Genomic DNA, 21939 nt, shown 5'->3' on the forward strand with positions numbered 1-21939 from the left:
GAGGAAAAAATAAAGTGGAGAAAGCCGTTCCTCTTCTTGGATACACACTATTTCAAGTTAATATGAATTTATTTATACAGTCATTAACAAATACAAGTTTTGGAATCTTGACTACCTAGATAATTTAAAAATCAAGGGGTGCCTGGGTGGCTCAGTCAGTTAAGTGTCTGCCTTCAGCTCAGGTCAGGATCCCAGGGTCCTGGGATGGAGCCCCATTTGGGGCTCCCTGTTCAGGAGGAATCTGCTTCTCCCTCTCCCTCTGTCCTTCCCCCCAATTTGTGCTCTCTCTCCTGCTCTCTCTCTCTCAAGTAAATAAATAAAAATCTTTTTAAAAATCTATAATAGGGCTTAATTTAATAGCTCCCTTCGATCTGCACTCTTAAAGCCAGCATCCATCTAGACTTAGAATGTAATCTAGCCTCAAGAACACGCTCTTTCCACACCTTGTGATCTCAGGGAAACTTTTGAACAGTGGGTTCCTGCCTCTTCAAATTCAGAGCTTTGTTTTCTTCTTCTTTAGAAGGTCCAAGTATGCAGGAAATGAATCTTATGTGAGAAAAACTTACAAGGTATCATAAGGAAAATGATATATTGTAGCTTATGAAATTAATCTACTGAGGGTTTTTTTGTGGGTTGGTTTTTTTTTTTTGGTTTGTTTTGATTTTTGGGGTTTTTTTTGTTTTTTGTTTTTTTTTTTTTGGTTTAGAGAAGAGTCATTATTTGAGTTTTAGATTAGCCTGTGTTTTCCTTACACCCTCTACCATAGTCAACTCATGAATCAATACCCCTGGCCAGAGATCAGGAATGGGAAATATCACGAGTCATAACCACAGTGCTGAAAAACTTCATGTACAGCAGTTAAATATTGAGCTGTGACTTTAATCTTATTTTGCAATCCGTGTGTGAGATTTTAAAAATAATATCTAAAATTTAATTATATTTTAATCAGTTATTAATGTAAAATTATGAATGTGTGTTAGGTGCACTTATTGATGCTAATATGGAAATGTAGGTCATCATAGCACCAGTGCTTTATAATTGCAGTAATTAAAATTGTTATTTTGCAAAGGCACATCCTCTTTTACATGAGGAAGATTTCCAAAGTTTAACTTTACGACAACTAAATATTTAAGAAGCAAACAAATCTAAAATTTCAAAATATAAATAGGCCTAATTACTACTAGTGATGAAATCAGAAGCATATACTGGGAGTTTCTTCTACTGTTCATTTGTCAGATGTCAGCATAGACATTTGAACCTCTTCACTTAAATCATGTTCCATCAAGTACCCTTGCCTTAGCTGTGATTCTGGAGGGGCAGCCTACCCCTGGAAGGCACTTAGGATATTAGTTCTTGAATACTGTCAACATCATAGACTATGCGCATTTGGGTTAAACAGAATAGAAAGTACAGCAAATTTTAATACAAGAAGGGTATTACCGTGGCATAATTGGCTACCTTTCCTATTTGCAAAGTAATTTTAATATAATAATAATAATAATAAAAGACAAAAGTTGATGAAACCATATAACACATTGCAAACAGGAATAACATTTGTATTTTGGAGGATTATTTGTGTTCACCTTTATTAGTGTATTATATTGAGGCTGTATTTCCCAATTTTTCCTTCGGAAATGTAACTTTCTGCTGATAACCACTTCTGCTGACAGCAATGAGCCATAAAGGGAGTGGAGATTCAGAATGATTCAGCTTTGATGACCTAAGATACTTCAAGTTCATTCCTGTTTCTTTATTGCTTGTCCCCCCCAACACATAATTACATTATCATCTAAGCTACATAACTTTTTCTTTGTAACTATCCAAGGCAAAAAATGATAGTGAAAAACTATAAGTAACACAAATAGCCTACAATAGGGAATTGCTGGGTAAACTGTAATGCTGTATCTGTTATGTATAGCATTATACTACATATGTACTAGGTGTACACTATACTATTAGGTATGGTTTTCTACTGCAAACAGAAAAGCTGACTAAAAGGGGCTTATACAATAGGGGATTTATTTTCTGACATAACAAGAATTCTCAAGGAAGGGTCCCGAGATGTATAACTAATTGGAGTGACAACATCGTCCAGAGCGCAGTTCTTCTGACTTTTTTCTTCTTCCGTAGTTGCAACAACTCCAACCACCAGTTCTAGTGCTTCCTTCTCACACACGTTTCATAGGCAGAAAAAGGATTTATCTGTTCCTTGTATCACTTTTTCAGAACTAAGGATCTTGCATAAATCCAACCCATAGGGGCGCCTGGGTGGCTCAGTGGGTTAAGTATCTGCCTTCTGCTCAGGCTATGATCTGGGAAATTAAGCCCCTTTCGGCTCCCACTCAGCATGGGTGGGGGGGGGGTCTTGTTCTTCCTCTCCCTCTGCCCCTCCTCCTTGCTCATTCTCTCTCTCTCTCAAAACAAATAAATAAAATATTTTTAAAAAATCCAACCTGTAGACTTGTCCTCATATCTTACTGGTCAAAATTAGGTCAACCTGCTCCTTCCTCAGCCAATCACCCACAAGGACAATAGAATTATACCATGATTGCCTTAGACTAAATAAAACTCATCATCTTTTTTTAAAATAATTTTTATTTTGTTATATTAGTCACCATACAGTACATACCCAGTTTTTGATGCAATATTTCATGATTCATTATTTGCGCATAACACCCAGTACTCATGCAATACGTGCCCTCCTTACTACCCATCACCAGTCTATCCCAGTCCCCCACCCCCCTCCCCTCTGAAGCCCAGTTTGTTTCCCAGAGTCCACAATCTCTCATGGTTCATTCCCCCTTCTGTTTACCCCCCCTTCATTCTTCCTTTCCTTCTCCTACCTATCTTCCTATTTCTTATAAAACTCATCTTCTAAGCACAGAAATGGAGCCAGCCTGCCCTGAAGGCCTTGACGGCCTGAAAAAACCTGAGTTCTGTTAGCAAGGAAGAATGGAGAATTGAGTATTGCGAATATTAAGCAGATGTTAAAAATGAAGTTTCTGTTAATAATCTTACGTTAGGAGATGCTTATGTTGTAACAGAAGGATATTTAGTGGCATATACAATATTCTCCAAACTACATAAACAAAACCTTGAAAAAACTACGCAGAAGTAAAGACTAGCAGAAAACACACCAAATTGTTAATAGTGGTTATTCGTGAGTAACAAACCAAGGGTGTACTTTTCTTCTTTTCTTTTTTTCAACTCTCCCACAATAAGCATGTGTTACTTTTATAAAGGAAAGGGTAATAAACATTATTTTTTAAAATTCAAGATAAATTCTTAGTTTCCTCAATATTTTTTTTCATCTTGCTTTATTGCCTCTGAACAGCTTTTGCTTGTCTCTTTTCACACACACGCGCGTATACCCTCTTGCTTCCTCTAAACCATTTCTTTAATTTAGTTACATCCTTACTTTCTAAGTCCTTTTCTTTCTTCCTTGATTTCTATTCAAATCTCTTTTTCCTATCGTTTCTCTTCTCTTCTCTAGGTTTCTGTACTCCGGTTCTTTGTTTTCTTCCTTGTAAGAGCTTTAATAATTCTGGTTCAGCCTTCCTCCAGGTGTGATCATTAGAATTATCCAGGGTACTTATTTCTGGGCTCTCCCTAATCCAGTGGGTGACTTGGAATGCCTGGTGATAAAGACTCAGGACTCTGTATTTTAAACAAACACTTCAGGTAGTTCTTATGTGTAATGCAGACTGAGAACTTCTGCGTTAGCCTTTGACACCATCATTCTCTTTATCTTATCCATCAGGCATTTACTCTGTGCCTACCGTAATAAACATGAAACAGATTTCAATCCACTTTTCTTTACTTATTTACTCACTGTCCTTGAAGTGGTGAAATTTTCCTCTGCTTTGATTCTTATTACTCTTCCATGGTCTCTCTATGCACTTTTCTATTGTTGCTGTCTCCAAATTAGATTTTTCTTTTTTGCATTAATAGACATCTTTGGCTTTGATAGTTTATTTCTTTGTTCTTCTTTGTTCTCTTCATCCACTCACTAATTTAAAGAGGCAGGAGAATAAAGCAAATGTAATAATCGATTAAGATGAGAACATCACTGAGAGAGAAAAATGATTCTCCTTTCCATTTGTAGATTGAATATTGTCACCAAATGACTTGTTACTTCAACTTCTGTTCAAAAAACATGAATTTGCTATGAGTAATGCATTTACTAAAGTGTGTGTGTGCTGGTTTTAAGATCAGAGCTAAACAAAATAGTTTTTTAGATTATTTATATTATTAAACTACAATTTCAGAGCAGGTGGCCATTTTATGATGCAAAGAGCTATGACATGAAGTCAGAAGATGGATTTAATTTTTTAAGGCCTGAAATTTTTTATGGACAAAACATTTAACGTCTTTGAGACTCAGTTTCTCATCTGTAATATGAGAGTTTTCACTACATAATAAGGTCTTCTCCAGCTTGTAAGATTTATGGTTCTCATTGAGATAAACATAAATGTATTGATAGATAAGTATTGTTCACTTCACAAAAGCTAGAAAAATACCAAGAATCATATCACTTCTCTCCCATAAAATATTTTATTAATTCAGTAAAAATAAATGTAGGTATACAAATTAATTTATACTTCAAGCTGTCATATCATCTGTTTTTCTAAAACTTCTGAAATTTTAGAGGCACTTTGGATGACTGTTGATTAAAAGTAAAGTTTTTTAAATGAAAAGGAAATGTATTTATCATTTTCAATTTACAAAAACAATCATGCTTATTGTAAAAAATTCAAACAATATAAAAGTGTAAAAAGTAGAAGTCTCTTATTTCCTCACCCCCACTAACGACCCTCTTAGTTCCTTTCCCCAGAGGGAATTTTTGGTATGTCTTTCTGGACATTTTGCTGTAGATATGCAAAGGTAAGTGTACATGTAAAAACATACACACACAAATAGGATTATAGTATAGTACTATTTTGCAACTTTCTCCCCACCCCACACACTTAACAATAAAACAATATTTTGGGGTCTTTTTTCCCATATCAGCATAAACAGATACTCTGCTAAGGTAAAGAAAAAAAGTCTAAAGACTTCTAAGCTTGAGAATTAATTATTTTCATTAGAATTTAACATAAGAAATAGGAAAATCATTCTGTTACTGAAATTACTTACAAATGCTATCCTTAACTGCCAAACCTTTAGTCCCATATCTTCATGACAGCAGCTGAGAGAGTGCCTGAGGGTTCTGAAGATTCTTCAAGGTGTGTCATATTATGGTTCACATCAGTGCACACTGATATACCTCCCTGGCAAGAACTGAAAGATACAGTTCTTAAATCCTCTGGTGACCCATTATCCATGGATCATTGACAAGATAGAATGTAATAGCTCCTGTCTTTTTACCAAGGTAAACTTCCCAGTGAAACTGTACTGGTCTTGCCCTGTGCCCTTTATTTAAAGAAACAAAAAAAAAAAAATTAGTCTAGGAAAAAGAAACTACATTAAATAGATAACACAAATGCTCTCATATTCTTTAATGTGATGTTTATTGAATGAGGAAATATCTATTGAAATATAGTAGCTATTTAATAGTAAAGCCTGAGACAGAAGTTTTTCCCACAACTTAGCGTTCCAAACAGATCATCTGAAATTCAAGGTTAAATGAATTGCACAAAATCCAGCATTTGGAACATCAGGTTAAACTAATAGATGTTTCTCCTATTCAGACATGTAAACAATAGTTCAATTGGTATTACGGACCAAAATTTAACATCTCCCATTATTTTGCCATGGTCTAAAAAGTCAGTACTTCTCTATCCAAAAAATTGTTTTACTTATGAACTGGGCCATCGTCCTAAGCTTTCAGGGACCCAATCACAGACCTCTTCAATGTTTACCATGTGTCACCATGTCTCTGCAACATCACATATTGACAATGCTGTGTTGTTAATACCATAATGTGATGACAGGACATGGCCATGTTTTTATGTGGTTCTGATCTAGATCCGTCTGAAAGTTCCTTATTTTATGTTAATCTTCTTGACTTCTATAAGGATTCTTCCCTATTTCTATCGGTTTAGGGTTACAAAAGGTTAGAGATAGAAATATAATGCTCTTGTCAACGTGATCAACACTTTATTTTCCTGCCCAGGTCAAAGAAAAAAGGAAAAGGAAAAGAAAAAAAGGCAATAAGTTCACCAAAAAAGCAAGTTGCAGAATGGTAAGTATGTATCATTCATGTAAATTTTGAAGGCATGATCTATGGTTTATATAAATATAGTATAAGTATAAATTGTTCTTGGAAATAATAAATATTAAATTCTGGAGAGTGGTTACCTTTGGGGAGAAAGACAAAAGAAATTAGGGAAAGGTACACATGGAAGGGGGACTTCAATTGTATTTATATTTTATTGTTTAAAGACATTTGAAGCAAATATTGAAATAGTTAAGGCTTGACAAAGCTGAGTGATATGTGTAGGGGTTTATTCTATTAATCTCTATACTTTTCTATATGCTTAGAAATTTTCATAATAAGTCTTTTTTTTCAAAAAAGAATCTGATTTTAGAGCTGAAAAGTACTTTAGGAACTATCTAATATTGATATTTAATGAGCAGCAACTCTGTGGTGCTAGAAATACACTGGTATACCAGAGAAACAGTTCTTTAAATCCTTAGAGCTTACGTTCTACCTGGAAAGAGGCTACATTTTTTAAAAATGTGAATACACGAAAACAGATATTGATAAGGACCCCATTTGAAGATGAGACAATTGAGGTAAAGAAAAGTTAAGCGATTTTCCTGAAGTTCAAGCCAGTTCTAGAGTCTTGCCTTCCCAAATACTTATGTTTCCCCCTGGTTTCTCTCTAACTTAATGTTATTCTAATTACTGATGGTGTTAGGCACAAACACATTGACAATAGCTCACACTTGTTTTGTAACCATCTCCAATTAAGATACAAGATAGAAGTTACAAATTTGTCAAATGCTAAAACTTAACTGAATAAGCCTTAAAATTATTTGAATATTTTTGATATGACATTAAATTTATACAATTTCTTATTAAGTAGGTCAGCATTATCTTCATTGCATGGGTGAAGAAAGAGATGAATGGGGGAGTAGTCATGGAGTGAAGTAAATTGCCCAGGGCTCTATAGGAAATACAAGTGACAGGCTCTGGATCAGAATTCACAAGTCTGACTAATCTAATGCAAAATCTTGAGTACCTTCCTTTCTGATCTTTCCTTTCAGATTACTGTGCCTTCCACACATTCCTGTAAAGCCAACACAACTCTTTTGAAAATTGTAAGAAAAGAGCCCATAACATTAATATCTTGTCAGACAAATTGAGTATTTTTTCACCTCAAAGTTGCAAATTCATTGATAAAAAATGTTTAACATAAGCTTTTGTGTCCATCTAAGTGTGCAAGCCCTTCTCTCCAGATGGTCTCAAAGAACGTTCAGGGAAATCATTTCCCAGACTGCAACTATTCTATTCAGAGCTTTGAAGACAAGTTTCAGGTGAGCTTTTATCCACTGTTGGCAAACAAAGAGAGCTGAAGGACAGAATGATTGTGGTGAGCTAACCTACCAAGATGGTGTTATGATATCTATTCTACTTATAAAATCCTAGCATTTATAAAATTTCTATTAAAGCAATTGTCTTCATTTCTATTAAAATAATTGTTTTAATATTATGATAGGCAAAAATGATTGTTGCAGCTTCTTTCTGCATTTTTTAAAGCTGTCACTTGAAGAAATGAAGTCCTTATGGGAAAATTACTCTGAGCAGAATTTAAATATTCAACAACAGAAGGTAATATGGTCTAACACTATTCCAGCCCAGGAATCTATCAGCAGACTTTACCCCTGTGCACTACATGCTTCCCTACAAAGGTGATTATAGGTTTATGTTGTGAATGCTTGATATTGACTGGTACAGGAACACTCCAGAATTACTTATTATCTTCATTTTTCAATGAATTCTTTCTTCCCTTGGCTGATGTGTGAAGCTAGGCTTCTAAGGACTTCTTCAGTGTCCTTATTAAGAACATCTGTAAAGAGCATCAGTATGAAGTGTTGAATTTCACCCATTTGGATTTCATTAAAGTGTCTATAGTTGTCAAGCATTTAGAAAGTCAAGACACTAAGAGTTTGGGGTTTGACCCAAAGGAAATTGTTCCTCATTTTAAGGCTAAACAGGAGGGATAACTGAGCCAAAGTTTTTAGGGAGTTGGGTTTTGGTTGTTGTTTTTTTTTTTTAATCATTCCTTTCAGATACATGCCCCTAAAGAATGAACGCTTAAACAGTCATCCTTTCTAATGGTAAGTTTTCTATCTTGCCAAAACAAAGTGTGGGTTTATTGCAGAGGTTCTTAACCCAGGGTTCATGGACTTCTAGTGGGCCCATACGCAGACCTCAGAGAGTCCATAAACTTCATGATTGTAAGCAAAATTTCATGTGCATATACACATTTCTTTTTTTTTTTTTTTCTGGAAAGAAAGCTGTAGCTTTCGTCAGACTTTCAGGGACATTTGTGATTCAAAAAAGGTTAAGAAATTTTGGGTTATTTTTATATGTATTTAGGTATCTTAAAAATGTCAAAGTATCTGAACAAGCAGAATTTTTAATTTCTCTTTTTACTAAGATTTCATAGTGTACATAAATGTACATAACTTATAAATGCTAATAAGGTAAACTAACTTTTCAATATTAACAAATGAACAGATTTTGGTAATTTGTGAAATCTCAATTATGATTAACTTGCCCATATACACTCTCTGATACAATCAGGTTTAACAAAAGTAATCTAATTATTTGGAAAAAATAATATAAAAAGAGTAATTTGGTTGAAAAGTGAAAATACGTTGTATTGTCAGTACAGAGTGGTAAAAAACAAGAGCTTGAAAATTTTCCACTACATTTAGTAGTAGTAGTAGTAATAGTTGTTTGGTTAATTAATTATGCTCTAATTATAGTAAAGTGACATGAATTAATTTATATTGTGACTTAAATCCACTTTGAGTAAAAACAACAACTTCATTTCATAAAGAACATTAAGCGAAATAAATTCTGATGTGAAAAATCCCCTGGGGATTTTTAAGTTTTCTAACATTTAAAATGAATAGCAAATAATAGGATCATCATTACACTAATTCTAGCTACATTTATGCTTGGAACAGTTGGTAAAATTTAAGAGATCATATTTTAAGTTCAAATACAATACCATATTTCTTCTCTGCATGTGATTTTTGAGAGCATTACTTTAACTGGATCCTATAATTATATTTGTCTTTAAAAATAGATCATTTAGTGTATGTTGAATGAACAACCTTTTCTTAATGTGGTTTTTCTGGTGAATCATTCACTTCAGATTGGAATCAAAACACAGAATGCAGAAATATAGCATGAATCTGTGATTAATAGGGTATCTGCCATTTGTCTTTGTTTTATATCACAAGAATATATATAAGTTATTTTTCCCCTTGAGTTAAACTTTGGACACCAGTCTATTTTGATTTATCTTTGCTTCTTATGCAGAAAGCCTTCTTTGACCACCTTCTTAAATTACCTATCCTCTTAGACAATTCTTTAGCTTATTACATGTGAACCTGGCTTGTTTCCAAATTAATTTGGCTATGCTCTTAATCTTTCCCATCCTCTCTCAAAAGCCTGATCAGTCCTGTTGATATTCACCAAACCAAACTTACAGGCTTCACACTCCGTGTCTCCTCTGTACTCCCCTGATAGATAAATATAAATATAAATATAAATATAAATATAAATATAAATATAAATATAAATATATATATGAATATATATATATATCAAGGGATATATATACACACACACATTATATATATAATATATATAACGTACTTTATTACATATATATGTAATATACGTATTATATCATCAGTGTTTCTTTCTTTCATTATTTTTCAGATGCCTTTATTCTCTCCTTAAACTTTGTCTTTCTAACTTTGCCTCAAAATATTTTCTTCTTTTCAATCTATCTCATGAACATAAATTTAAATATTAGTGAAATATGGACTCTTGAAGAGCTGCTTATTTGTTTTAAAGTTAAGACTTTTTTGGACGCCTGGCTGGCTCAGTTGGTGGAACATGCAACTCTTGATCTTGGGGTTGTTAAGTTTGAACCCCAGGTTGGGTGTAGAGATTACTTTAAAAATAAAATCTTAAGGGGCATCTGGGTGACTCAGTCGGTTAAGCTCAGTCGGCTAACTTTTGATTTCAGTTTGGGTGGTGATCTCAGGCCCAGCCCTGCTTTCAGTCCCACGTAAGGCTCTGTGCTAGGCTTGGAGCCTGCTTAAGATTCTTTCTCTCCTCCTCCCTCTGCCCCTCCCCAGACTTTCTCTCTCTCTCTAAAAAATAAATAAAATAAAATAATATCTTACAAAATGAAATTAAGACTTTTCTTTAGCATTAAGTTTATCTCTTACTATTTATATAAGGTTAAGAATAAGTAAAGTTTATAGTATATGAATTATATCTCAATTAAGCCATTATTTAAAAAAACAGACAGCAGTGAAGTGGAGAAAAAAATTAATAAAGTAAAGGAATTTACTTGAGAGTGTTTTGAAAGATATAAACTACAATATGGACCCTAGATATTTATTGTTATTGTAATTACTATTACATACATAATCTAGCTTTACAAATTCTCTGAAGTCTTCCTATAAACTAATAATTTAAACTCCTTTGCTAGCTCACTGCCTTAGAACTATTTACCCAAATACAAATTATGAGAAAGCTTATAGCACAGTGGCTGGCATAAAATATTCAATATATGTTTATAAAACAAAAAAAAGTTAAAGTACAATTGATAAAGTTATATATTTAGTATAGGGTTTAAAAACTTGAAGAATTTAACCTATGCCTAAAGTAGTCAGGAATGAATTTAAAATTATAAAAAATTGTATTCTTTGATATTAATGATGTATGCCATGACAAAAGTAACAGGGCTGGAAAGCATCAGATTAAAATTCATTTTTTAGGCCTTTCTTAGAAGACTGTTATTAAAAGACTTAATAAGACTGAAAATTAGCTTTGTGGAGTAATATAATTCCCAATCAGCTTTCTTCTCTTGATGGGGATTCTCACACCTCTGGTGACCAAAGAATATTTATTGCAACATGGTGCCTCCTTTTGGAAACAGAGAGCAACTTTTAAATTTTCTGTTAAAATATCCAACAGTGAATATGTATAAGTTCAAGAAATTTTAGTTGCTCAGGAGTTATGTTTTTTCTACATTTCAACCCCACCTCCCTCTCACATTCTCAGAACCAATGAAGAAGGAAGCATTACTTAACAAAGAAGATAAGAATCAGAGCTGATGGGACACTGGTTTTCTAGTCAAGACAGCCAGCCTATTTTCAAAGTTGTGCTCTTCATTATGCTTTAAGAATAGTAGTGTCTTTGGATTGGAAGGAACTTTAGCAGTGTCCATGTCCATCTTTCAGACAGTATTAACTTGAGGAGCACTCACCATTTTGTGAAGCCACAGGTTGCGTTGTTAGATAACTGAATGTTAGAAAAGTCTTAGGCTCAACCCAAACCCACCTAGCTGCTCCTTCCAGTGATGGATCCTAGGTCTGCCCTCTACTTTCTCTAAGCTGCAAACTTGGGAGAGGGGGAGGAGAATTCTTCTTATATAAACAGATGAGATGTTTGAGTTGAACTTTGTAAAATGTTTAGAATTGTTAGGGAATGGTGTCACCATACCATCAGGTCTTTAGAAAAATACACTGCTTATTATTTCTTTCTTTTTTTTTTTTTTAGCTTTTATTTATTTATTTGAGAGAAAGAGAGAGAGAGGACAAGAGTGGGGGGAGGGGCAGAGGGAGAGGGACAAGCAGACTCCCTGCTGAGCAGGGAGCCTGTCCACATGGGGCTCCATCCTAGGACCCGGAGATCATGACTTGAGCCAAAGGCAGACGCTTAACCGACTGAGCCACCCAGGCCTCCTGCTTATTATTTCTTTATTCAGATTCTACACCAGGGGTTTTTCATCTCTCTCATCCAAATATGCCAGTGAATTTAGCAAATTTTCAGTCTTCCTGGGAGATCTGCCAACAATTATCAATGAATCAATGTTAGCACACCTTGTGGGAGGAGGGAGAAGGAATTCGAAACTTCATAGGTTTATTTCCTCCTCTGGTGCTATGGTAGGAAGGAGGATTAACTGGTTAGAGCTGAAGCCTTATTGGATATGAATCTTTTAAATCCCTGGCCCAGATTAACTGAATGATCCCAGCACTGAGCACACAGTTTGTCAGGAGTACTTGTATCACACTGATTTGCCTAATAACTAATCTGTTTGCAATCTCCTCCACATTTAATGAGGAGGTTTCATTGTCCTCCTCTTGCAAGTTTTAACATGCTATATACCTATGTTGATTCTAAAGGACCTGAATTGCATGCTAGTATTTCAAGGTGCCAAAGGCCACAGCTTCTTCATTAAAAAAAGGGGGGGGGAGCAGCAGGACTCTCAGAGTCTACACCTGGCTGGCCCAGGTTTGATTCTTCCTCATCTATTTATTCATCTGAATAAAAACTTCAAAAAAAGTGAAAAAAAATGAGTCACCCTGGTACTGAGCCTGAGATAATGTATATCAGCTTTGATCACATGCTCTGAGGTTTGGGAAAATGAATTACTATAAACTGGGTGTCATCCTCAGCTCTTCCCTGGAAACACTTTTCTTAAATGTTGCTTTTGATCATATTTTTAAGATGTAATTAAGGATTCCTTTCCCTCATGTTTTCTTTCTTGAGCTAAAACCTTATGGAAACAATCCAATAGAATTATATAGCTATGGTTCCACTCACAGGAGCTCTTGGTAATGATTAAGGTTGCCTGGACAAAAGAATATGGAATAGGTGTTTGCCTAGTGGGTGTGTCAATGGTGGGGGCGGGGGGATTCCTTTTTATCTTCCTACCACCTGAGGTCCTATGAGGAACCCTAAGGCATATCTGAAACAAAGAAATTACTCTGATTGAATTTATCTTTTTTTTCCCACTACTTCTCACTCATTTCATAGCCATTCAACAAGTATTTGAGTATCTTCATGTGTTAGGCACTGTATTAATCTGTATAAGAGACAAATAAGGAAAAAGAAAAGCATTAATAAAGAAATAAATGTTATGATCCAGATATGTGTTGACTTCTACACAGTATGTAGGTTCCCTTGCCAGTGAGAGGGGCAGGGAGGGGATAAGGAGGACTCACTGGTGGAGATGAATGGGATTTCAATGATGAGAGTGCGTTCAAATGACTTTCTCCAATGGAAGTATGCTAGCCCAGTAATGGTCAGGTGGTACTGGCAAACTGTAGTTTTCTTCAAAGCATAATCCATGACACAAAAGTCTCCTTAGACGCTCTGAGACCAAAAGGATTTTGCAGTCAAATACATCTGAAACTTCACAAAGCACATTAACAGTTAACATCTCTAACAATTGCAGTAGTAAAGAGACCTGATTAACAAAGTATCACCCAGCATTCCCATATGGCCCTGACCACAACTCTCTTTTTGTTGTTGTTGGGGGGGGGGGGAATGTACTGTTTCCTGACAGATGCCATTAAAGTTCTTAACCTAAAGAGGATAATTTCCCATGAAAAATGGATGCTGTGGGTCAATGAAATACATTTCAGCTTTTCTGAGTTTCACAGTTAACTATTACCATAAAAATGGTTATTGGCTATGGCTTTTAGAATGGACAAATAGGGCCACAACTTGGAGTCTCTTGCAGACTGAAGCTCTGTGCCTAGCCCTCCAAAAATCTGCATAGAATCCTCACCTTAGAGGTAAACCAACTGGAGCCCTAGGGCAGAATATGTCTCTACATTCCTTGAAACAAGTGTGAAGAAACAAATAAAAGAACTGCCATTATGAATCGTACTAAAGCCATGATCAAAAGTCTCTATACTTTGAAATACCTAATCATATTACAGGATTAAAAACACATGAGTGAACACTAACCAATAATTTATTCATTTCTATATCTACTTACATCTTTTAATTTTGAAAACATAAATTTGTGGTTCTTTCTCAATTATACTGACAAAATCTTTCTCTTACTTTCAGTCTGGTAGGTGCCTTTTGCTATATGTCTTTTTTTTTTTTTTAAGATTTTATTTATTTATTTGACAGAGATAGAGACAGCCAGGGAGAGAGGGAACACAAGCAAGGGGAGTGGGAGAGGAAGAAGCAGGCTCACAGCGGAGGAGCCTGATGTGGTGCTTGATCCCATAACACTGGGATCACGCCCTGAGCCAAAGGCAGATGCTTAACCACTGTGCCACCCAGGCGCCCCTGCTATATGTCTTTTTGTTGTATTTGGACTATAGTAAGTTTCTGGCTTTATCCAAACTCACTTTTCAGAGTGTCTTTTGAGTAGAAGATGGCCTAAGGGTCATGAAAGAAGAGTTCATATAAAAAGTCTCACGTTTTCTAAGAATTACAAAAAAATGTAACTTTTATATGAATGTTGTGTTCATAGTAAAGCTCCACTGTTGAGGCCATAGTGTAAGGCCATACTCCTAGAGACAGGCATGCCTACTCTAAAGAAAGTGGCATCCCCCATATCAATCATCTGGAAGGGGATCCTCAGACAGGTAACAGGGTCTTTTGGAAGGTGGGTCCTGGACTTCAGTGAGAACGCTTGACTCCCTGTGGGATCACACACGTTTTGGACTTTGAAGTATATTGATTTTTGACAATGCTCCCTGGTGGTTTGGGAAAGATGGCTTCCCCAAGGGGTTAGGCAGGAAGGTGCTACCTCCGTAGAAGATCCTAAAATGAAGTGATTTACTTTCAGTTTATCTAGCTTTCTATTGCTCTCTGTGTTCATTCCCATCTGTATATGCCCAAATCTTTGAAAGGATTTATCCTAATACATTAGCCTGGGTCAGGTCTCAGCTGTGAACTATGGACATTAGGTGAGAATTTGGAGTCCATGTTTAAGCCAAAGAACTAAAGAAGAGACAGTAGCCACTCAAGATAACATAGTGATAAGTGGTTAGAGTTATTTATAAGGATAATAACTATCAGGTATCAAGCACCCACTTTGTGCCAGGCATTTTACATATGCTATCTCATCTAATCTTCACACTAATCCTCAGAAGAAGGATTTTAGTTCTATTTTATGGATGAGGAAATCAAGAGTCTGAGAAATTATTTATTTGCACATATCCCATAGCTATTGAGAGGTGGAATTTCAATCTAGTTTTCATCTGACTGCAGAAGCTAAACATACTCTAGTCAAATTACTTCTCAGCATTTGAGTTTTTCTATTTGAAAACACCTACCTTCTAGGGTTGCTGTAAAGATTCAATGAAATGATTTATATAAAGACCCCAGGCCTTTGATTAGAAGATAATAGGTATCTCCAAAATGATGCTTATTGTTATGTTTTCCTTCTGCCTTGCTGGCCATCCCTTCTTAGTACCCTTCAAGGTTTTCTCTTCCTCTGATGGCCTGCTAAATTGGTGTTTCCTAGATTTGTTTTTTAACTAAGCACTTCTCTTGAGTAACTTCACTGAATCCAGGGCTTCATCTACAATTTTTATGCTGGTGACTTCTAAATCTTTACCCTCACCCTAGATCAGTATGTAACTCCAGACCCAGATATCCATTCATCTGACATTCTGCCTGGACATCTCACAGATACAACAAAATCAACATGCCCCAAACTAATCGCATCATCCTTCCGTTCCAATCTTAGCTTCTCTCTCAGTAGGTGGCATCATCAAATCTCTACATACCTAAGCTAGAAGCCGGGGAATCTTTCTCTATTCATTTCTCACTCATCCCTCACACTCAATTAGTCATCAGATTCTCTCAAGTCCCCTTTTATTATCTCTTATATCTCTCCCTCCCTCTCCCTCTATTTCATTTTACAGCCACTATCACTGTCTAAATTCAGACTCTCATCACTTTTATCGGCATTACTGCAATAGTCTCCTATCTGGTTTCCCTATAATCTGCCCAACCCTCCTCTGCGTCCTCAACATTCCTGTCAAAATCATCTTTCTAAAATGCAAATTTTACCCTTTATTTCCCATTTAAAATCTTATAAGAGCCTCCTAGCTTTCAGGATAAAGTGCAAATTCAGCCCATAAATTTCTTCAAGAACTTCTTGTCTGCTCCTTTAGCTGTATTTCCCAATATTACCAATATTCCTTTATTTTTCATTTTTACCATTTGATCTGTTTTAGAAGACCACTTGAACTTCTCTAAAGGAAGTCATGTCTAGCCTTGGGCCTTCAGGTATGTCCTCTGAATGCCTACCCATTGCCTCCACCCCACCCCCTTTCCCAACTGCCCCTCTCCTTAAACTCCTTCCTTAAAGTTCAGCTTAAGAGGCGCTCCTCTGCAGAGCTTTTCCTTGATCTTGACTCTGGTGTTCTTCTAAATGCTCCCCTGATACCCGTGTATCAATAGGTAACAGCACTTTTCATACTACCCATTTCTCTCACTAGCCTGTAAACTGGACCCCAAAGTTAGTTCAATACAGGGTCCCCAGCACCCAACCCGTAGTGCCTAGCTCATAACAGATACAGACTGTTTCTTGATGAAAGAGTAAATTCAGGAAGAGAGTTTTTAACTCTTGGATATGCTGTGTGTAAACTGCAGAAGCCAAAGGCAGGGTTTTGAGTTAAGGTGGCGTGTTGTTGGAGATGCCTTAAACCACACTTCTCTCTTCTGCATCCAGTCCTCTCTTCTCCATTTTTGACCGGGTTCCACCACTCACCCTAAGAAGAGTAAGACAGAATAGCTTTTAGACACACCTGATGAAACAAGCATTTAAGATGTAGAGTATTCCATTTAGCAGCCCTAGGGAGATGAGAGTGTGACTGGAACCTATGAAGCCAATGCACACCCTGCCCTCTACAAACTTGAGCTTCAGTGTTCCTTTGTAATTCCGAACCAGAGGCTGAGCTCCAAAAGGATCTGTTTAGTTTTATTTTCATTGGGGAAATTGGATATGTTTTTTAAAAATTACATTAATTGATCACTTTCTTTGTCTTTCTCCATTTTTTCCAGACTCCTCTGAATGTTTTCTCCTTTTCAAATTTAGCTGTTTCTCAACTTTCCTTCTCTGAATGTAATAACGATAAAAAGGGTTAAAAAGAAGAAAAGCAAAACCAACTAAGTCAAAAGCTAATCAGATTTTTTAAAAAGCCTCTTTGTGGGGGAGATTCTCTAGGTTGAAAAGAACCCCACACGTATCACATAGCTTACTCAACAACTCTTATTAGTAAAGGATGATAGGAAGGGAAAGAGGGAGTTAGTGATTTGCCCAAAGCCACTTAACCAGTTGTATTGTGTCCCTAAGCCCCTTCTGTTCCAGTCTTGGCGATCTCTTCTTTCTGGAAGACACTCTCCACTTGTGCCCACGGCTAATACATTTCTGTTTATGCAATCAATCCCAGGTAATCGGTAAAAAATATATTTATTACATACAATGTATATTATACATAATTTTTAAACAAATAAGGTCAACACACTAACAGAAAAGAAAGAAGCCACGTGGGCGACGCTCAGGGCTCTCTGTAACTTGCCCCTGAGAGAGTAAGAAAGATTGCCAAGGGAATCCAGGCTCTCGGACACCACGAGCCTCCGGTTGGCCAGAGACACTGTTTCTCTCCGGTCTTTCTCCAAAGAATGAGTTGTCGCGTAGAGGGAAACCCTGGGCCGCCTGTGTGGGCGCTGCAGAATGGTTCGAGTAACCTGGAGGCGTGCCCTGTTCGGTGCCTGGTACGAGACCACTTCCAGGCACAGGTCTGGACCAAGAGTCTGCGGGGAGCTAGGCTGGCCTCACGGTCCCGCGCCCGGGCTCCGCTTTGGTGTCACGGCTTCCGGGCTCCGCCGGGGCTCTGGGCGCAGGGGGCCCACCTGAGCGCCCCGCTCGTGGCTGGGGCGTTTCACCAGCTGCGATCCCTGCAACCACGTTCTCGCCGTCCCGCGCGCCACTCACAAGAAGCAGCCCAGCCCTGTGGGTCTCCGGAGCCTAGGCAGTGCCCGGGACAGAGATGAAACGAACGGACGGTCTGGTCCTACAACCAGGGTGGAACTCTCCTGTAAAACCCTTGCCTGTGGGGATCCGTTTCCTTTTCCTCTTACGAGTTAGATATTTATGCCGCTCCCCTTGTATACCAGTAACTGTATTATGTAACGTAGGTTTAAAAGATGAAATTAGTCTCATATCCAGGGAGAGTTTATTTCCACGTAGATTAGGAAACAAGTTATGAAGTGGTGAGCAATCAAATAGCCCAAGTAGAGCATTGTGGGGTGGGGGGTGGCGCAGGGGGTAGGGAAGGGTAGATGCAGCCTAGAGGGGACAGGCAGAGCGAGCGAGCGGGCAAAGGGGAAGAAAGAGGGAAGAGGGTAGGAGAGGAGTGGGTCCGAGAGGGGAGAGTGGGCAGGGGATAAGGTGAGAAGAGGAAAGAGGAAGGAGAGACTGGAGGGAGGACGAGAAGGAAAACTGGGCGGAGTGGGGAAAGACAAGAGAGGGGGCCTCGGAGACTGGCGGACCGGGGGGAGGGTGGGCGGGCATAAAAAAGGGAACGAGAGGCCTAGTTTGTGTCCTACAGGCCTCCGCTCATCGCCCTCTTCCGTGAGAAAAGTCTCATGAGCCCCCAAATACGTCACCGGGCAGCCTCCTAGCCTCTCTGAGCGCCGTCTGGCACCTCACCCCTCGGCCTCGGAGACCGGCGACGCGCACACCCTCACGCTCGCCGGGCCACGCGGACTCTGGGAGCCAGACGACCTCGTGCGTGAACCTAACGGCCCTCCCCGACCGCCCCGCTCCCGACGCGGAGGCCAGAAGCCAGGTGGGCGCGACGGGAGCGAGGCCCGGCGCATCCGCGCGAACGCTCGTGCCCGCGCCTCCGGCGCCGCTTGCCGTGGGCCGGGGGAAAGGATTCTCTGCGGCGACGCTGGGCGCAGGCCCAGAACTTGGGGAAATGCTCCAGCCCTGCGGACAGGCCCGGGGCTGACGGGGCCGGGAGCTGGTGTCTCTTCAGTTAACACTAATTTGGGCTACTTCGGTCTGTTTACTCCTTGATAAGCGCATTGGGGGATTCAAAAGGGAACGGGACCGGCGGTGCCCCCGAGGATGTAGCAGGAAAGTAGAGATAAGACTCCAACGGGACTGTCGCTGCTCGAGACAACTAGGGCTGGCGCCGCACACGGAAGCAGGCTGTGGCGCGCGGGAGCCGGGGGCCGGGGCAGCGCCCCTCAGGCTCGGCCTTCGCGACTGGCCCGGGAGCCGGGGGCACAGGAGCGAGGCAGGACGCCGGCCCACGGCAGGGTCGCCGAGCTGGGTGGGAGCGCAGGGCCGACCGCGGACGGCCAGCACGAGCGGATAGACCGCGGAGCGCCCCCGGCGAGGCGTTCGGTGTGGATTGGGTAGGAGCGGCCCTGGGAGACGGCCTGACGTTGGTGGGCTACACCGAAGCCACTGCTTCCTCGACCCTTGCCCTAGACGGAGCGGAGGCCTCATGGGATAAATGGGGCTCAGACAGGCGTTTAGGGTCCCTGCTCCTTCTCTAGGTAGGACCCGGCCGCGCGTCCCTTCGTCGGGCGCAGACTCCCAGCGCTGGGCTGCCGAGGCCGCTGGCGTTTTCCCGCCTTGCGCGCGCAGCCCAGGGGTGAGCGCTCCGTGCCGTCCGCCGGAGGACTGCAGCATGGAGGCTGGTGGCCGAGTCCTGGCGGCCGCCCTTCCCGGAGCCCGGCACACCCGCGGCCAGCTGCAGTCCTCAGGCCCGGCAGGAGGCGCTGTGCGGACGAATTAAAACAGAATACAAAGGTTTTAGGGATGGCGTTTTCGCGTCCTGGGACGGGAGCACTTTCGTTGAGTGACCCTGTTCAGACCTCCTTCTCCACCTCCTCCCTTTCTTGTGTGCGTGTGTGTGTGTGTGTGTGTGTGTGTGTGTGTGTGTGTGTGTGTGTGTGTTGGGTGAGTCAGAAGGATGAAATGTCAGCGAAAGAGATTGAAAAATAAAAAGTCTTAGAATTTCAGGTTCGCTGACCGTTTTAAAAGGAAGATGTAAGGCAGATATTCTAGTTAATGACTAAAAAGGGCACGGCTATCACTGCCATTTGTTAAAGATCCACTCGATTTGAAGGTTTGGGTTCAAATTCTTTTACTGAAATACAGATTTATACAAGACTATTTCTGCTTATTGCTATCGGAAAGATCACATCAGTAACAGTAACAAGATGTAATTCCAATATATAATTGAAATTATAATATAACAATAATATGTTTGTGATGCCTTTTTCAAACTATAAAAATCCCATTATTTATGAATATTTAGTGGTTTGTGAATCATGAGTGAATCCACTGGAACTGGGGCAGTTATGCAAAAATGAAATGTATTATTTATTGTCCTACTTGAGTGTAGGACTAATTCATACCATGAGTGATCTTATGAAAACTCTGATCAGAAATAAAGGGGGAAAGAAAAGGAAAGGGAAATCCCTGAACCCATTGTATATGTGGGCAATGTAGACGCTGGAGTTCTGTATAAATGGTGGAGCTATGAAGGGATTAAATGGTGCTGCCTCCATTTTATATGTGTTCTCAGCCTCAAAGAGATCTGCCTTAGATTGGCCTCCTAGTAGAAGCTAGCACTCCTGGACTTTTGTTTTGCAAATTGATTTATGTCATTTTGGAAATTATTCAGCAGTAATTATAAATGCAAATTACTAAAATGCATGGCATGTAAAGAGACATTTCATTCTGTTAATAATTAGTCTAATATGTGGAAGAATTAATTTCCAAACAATGCTTCCATTTTAAAAAAGCTATCATTTTATGGTAGTGTGATTTGGAAGTGATGCTGTTGTATCTAACAAGTAACTATTTCAGGACCTCAGGATATTAAAGTTAAAATCAACATGAAGTTTTAGTAAAAGGAAGAGTTTATGGTGTAGGCAGGTGCTGATTGTACCTGGTTAGACAGTCCACGGTGTTGTTCAAATACAGTGCTTCAATCTGATGTGCAAGTTTCTGATAGTGTGATTCTACCTCTTCTTTGAACAGGTTAACCCCAAAAAGGTATAAAGTAAACCCTGGTTAAATGAAATGGTTATTTTTTTTTTTTAAAGATTAGGTTAGGTAGTAAAATTACATAGGAAGTTAAATATATAACATTACCTTGCCTTTATGTAGCATTTTGTAACTTATGAAGTTCTTTAAGATATATTTATCTCACTTTATTCTCACAATAAACTTTTTTAAAATTTAAGTTGAATTAGCCAGCGTATAGCACATCATTAGTTTTTGATGTGTTCAGTGATTCATTAGTTGCGTACAACTCTCAGTGCTCATCACATCACTCTCCCAAGAAACTTTTTGACGTAGATACCATTTTGTTGGTTTTATAATTGTGGAAACAGACTCCTGTGGTGGCCTCAAGTTCATGTAACTAGTTTGTAGCAGAGCTAGGACTCAAACCCCAGATATTGGTAGACATTTTTAATATTTTTTATATTCTTTCTCTATATTTTTTCTCTATATTTTTATATTCTTTATATTCTTTTTTTACCTTTTAAATGGTACCTTTTAAACATGTGTTTTTAAATTTCCTAATCAAAGTTTCTTTCAAATGACTCAACCTAGATTATTGGATGATCTATTTTACTTCAGTAAAAACAACATGGAGGTGTGAGTGATTGAAATGTAGCAAAATTTCAGATTCAAACAGTTGAGTTAACCAACACTTAAATACCTTGTATATTAAATAGGCATAAATCTCCAATACCTCTCCTCCTACTTCTGTGTTTTGTTGATTTTATAGAAATTAAAATATTATTTTGTTTATTATTTGGAATATATATCCCAGTGGACTATGGATTCCATGAGTACAGAAAATATTTGTCCATCTTGTTAATAGATGTATCCTCAGGGGCGCCTGGGTGGCACAGCGGTTAAGCGTCTGCCTTCG

The sequence above is a fragment of the Ailuropoda melanoleuca genome, chromosome 9 (genome assembly GCF_002007445.2).
Source record: "Ailuropoda melanoleuca isolate Jingjing chromosome 9, ASM200744v2, whole genome shotgun sequence".
NCBI lineage: Eukaryota > Metazoa > Chordata > Mammalia > Carnivora > Ursidae > Ailuropoda > Ailuropoda melanoleuca.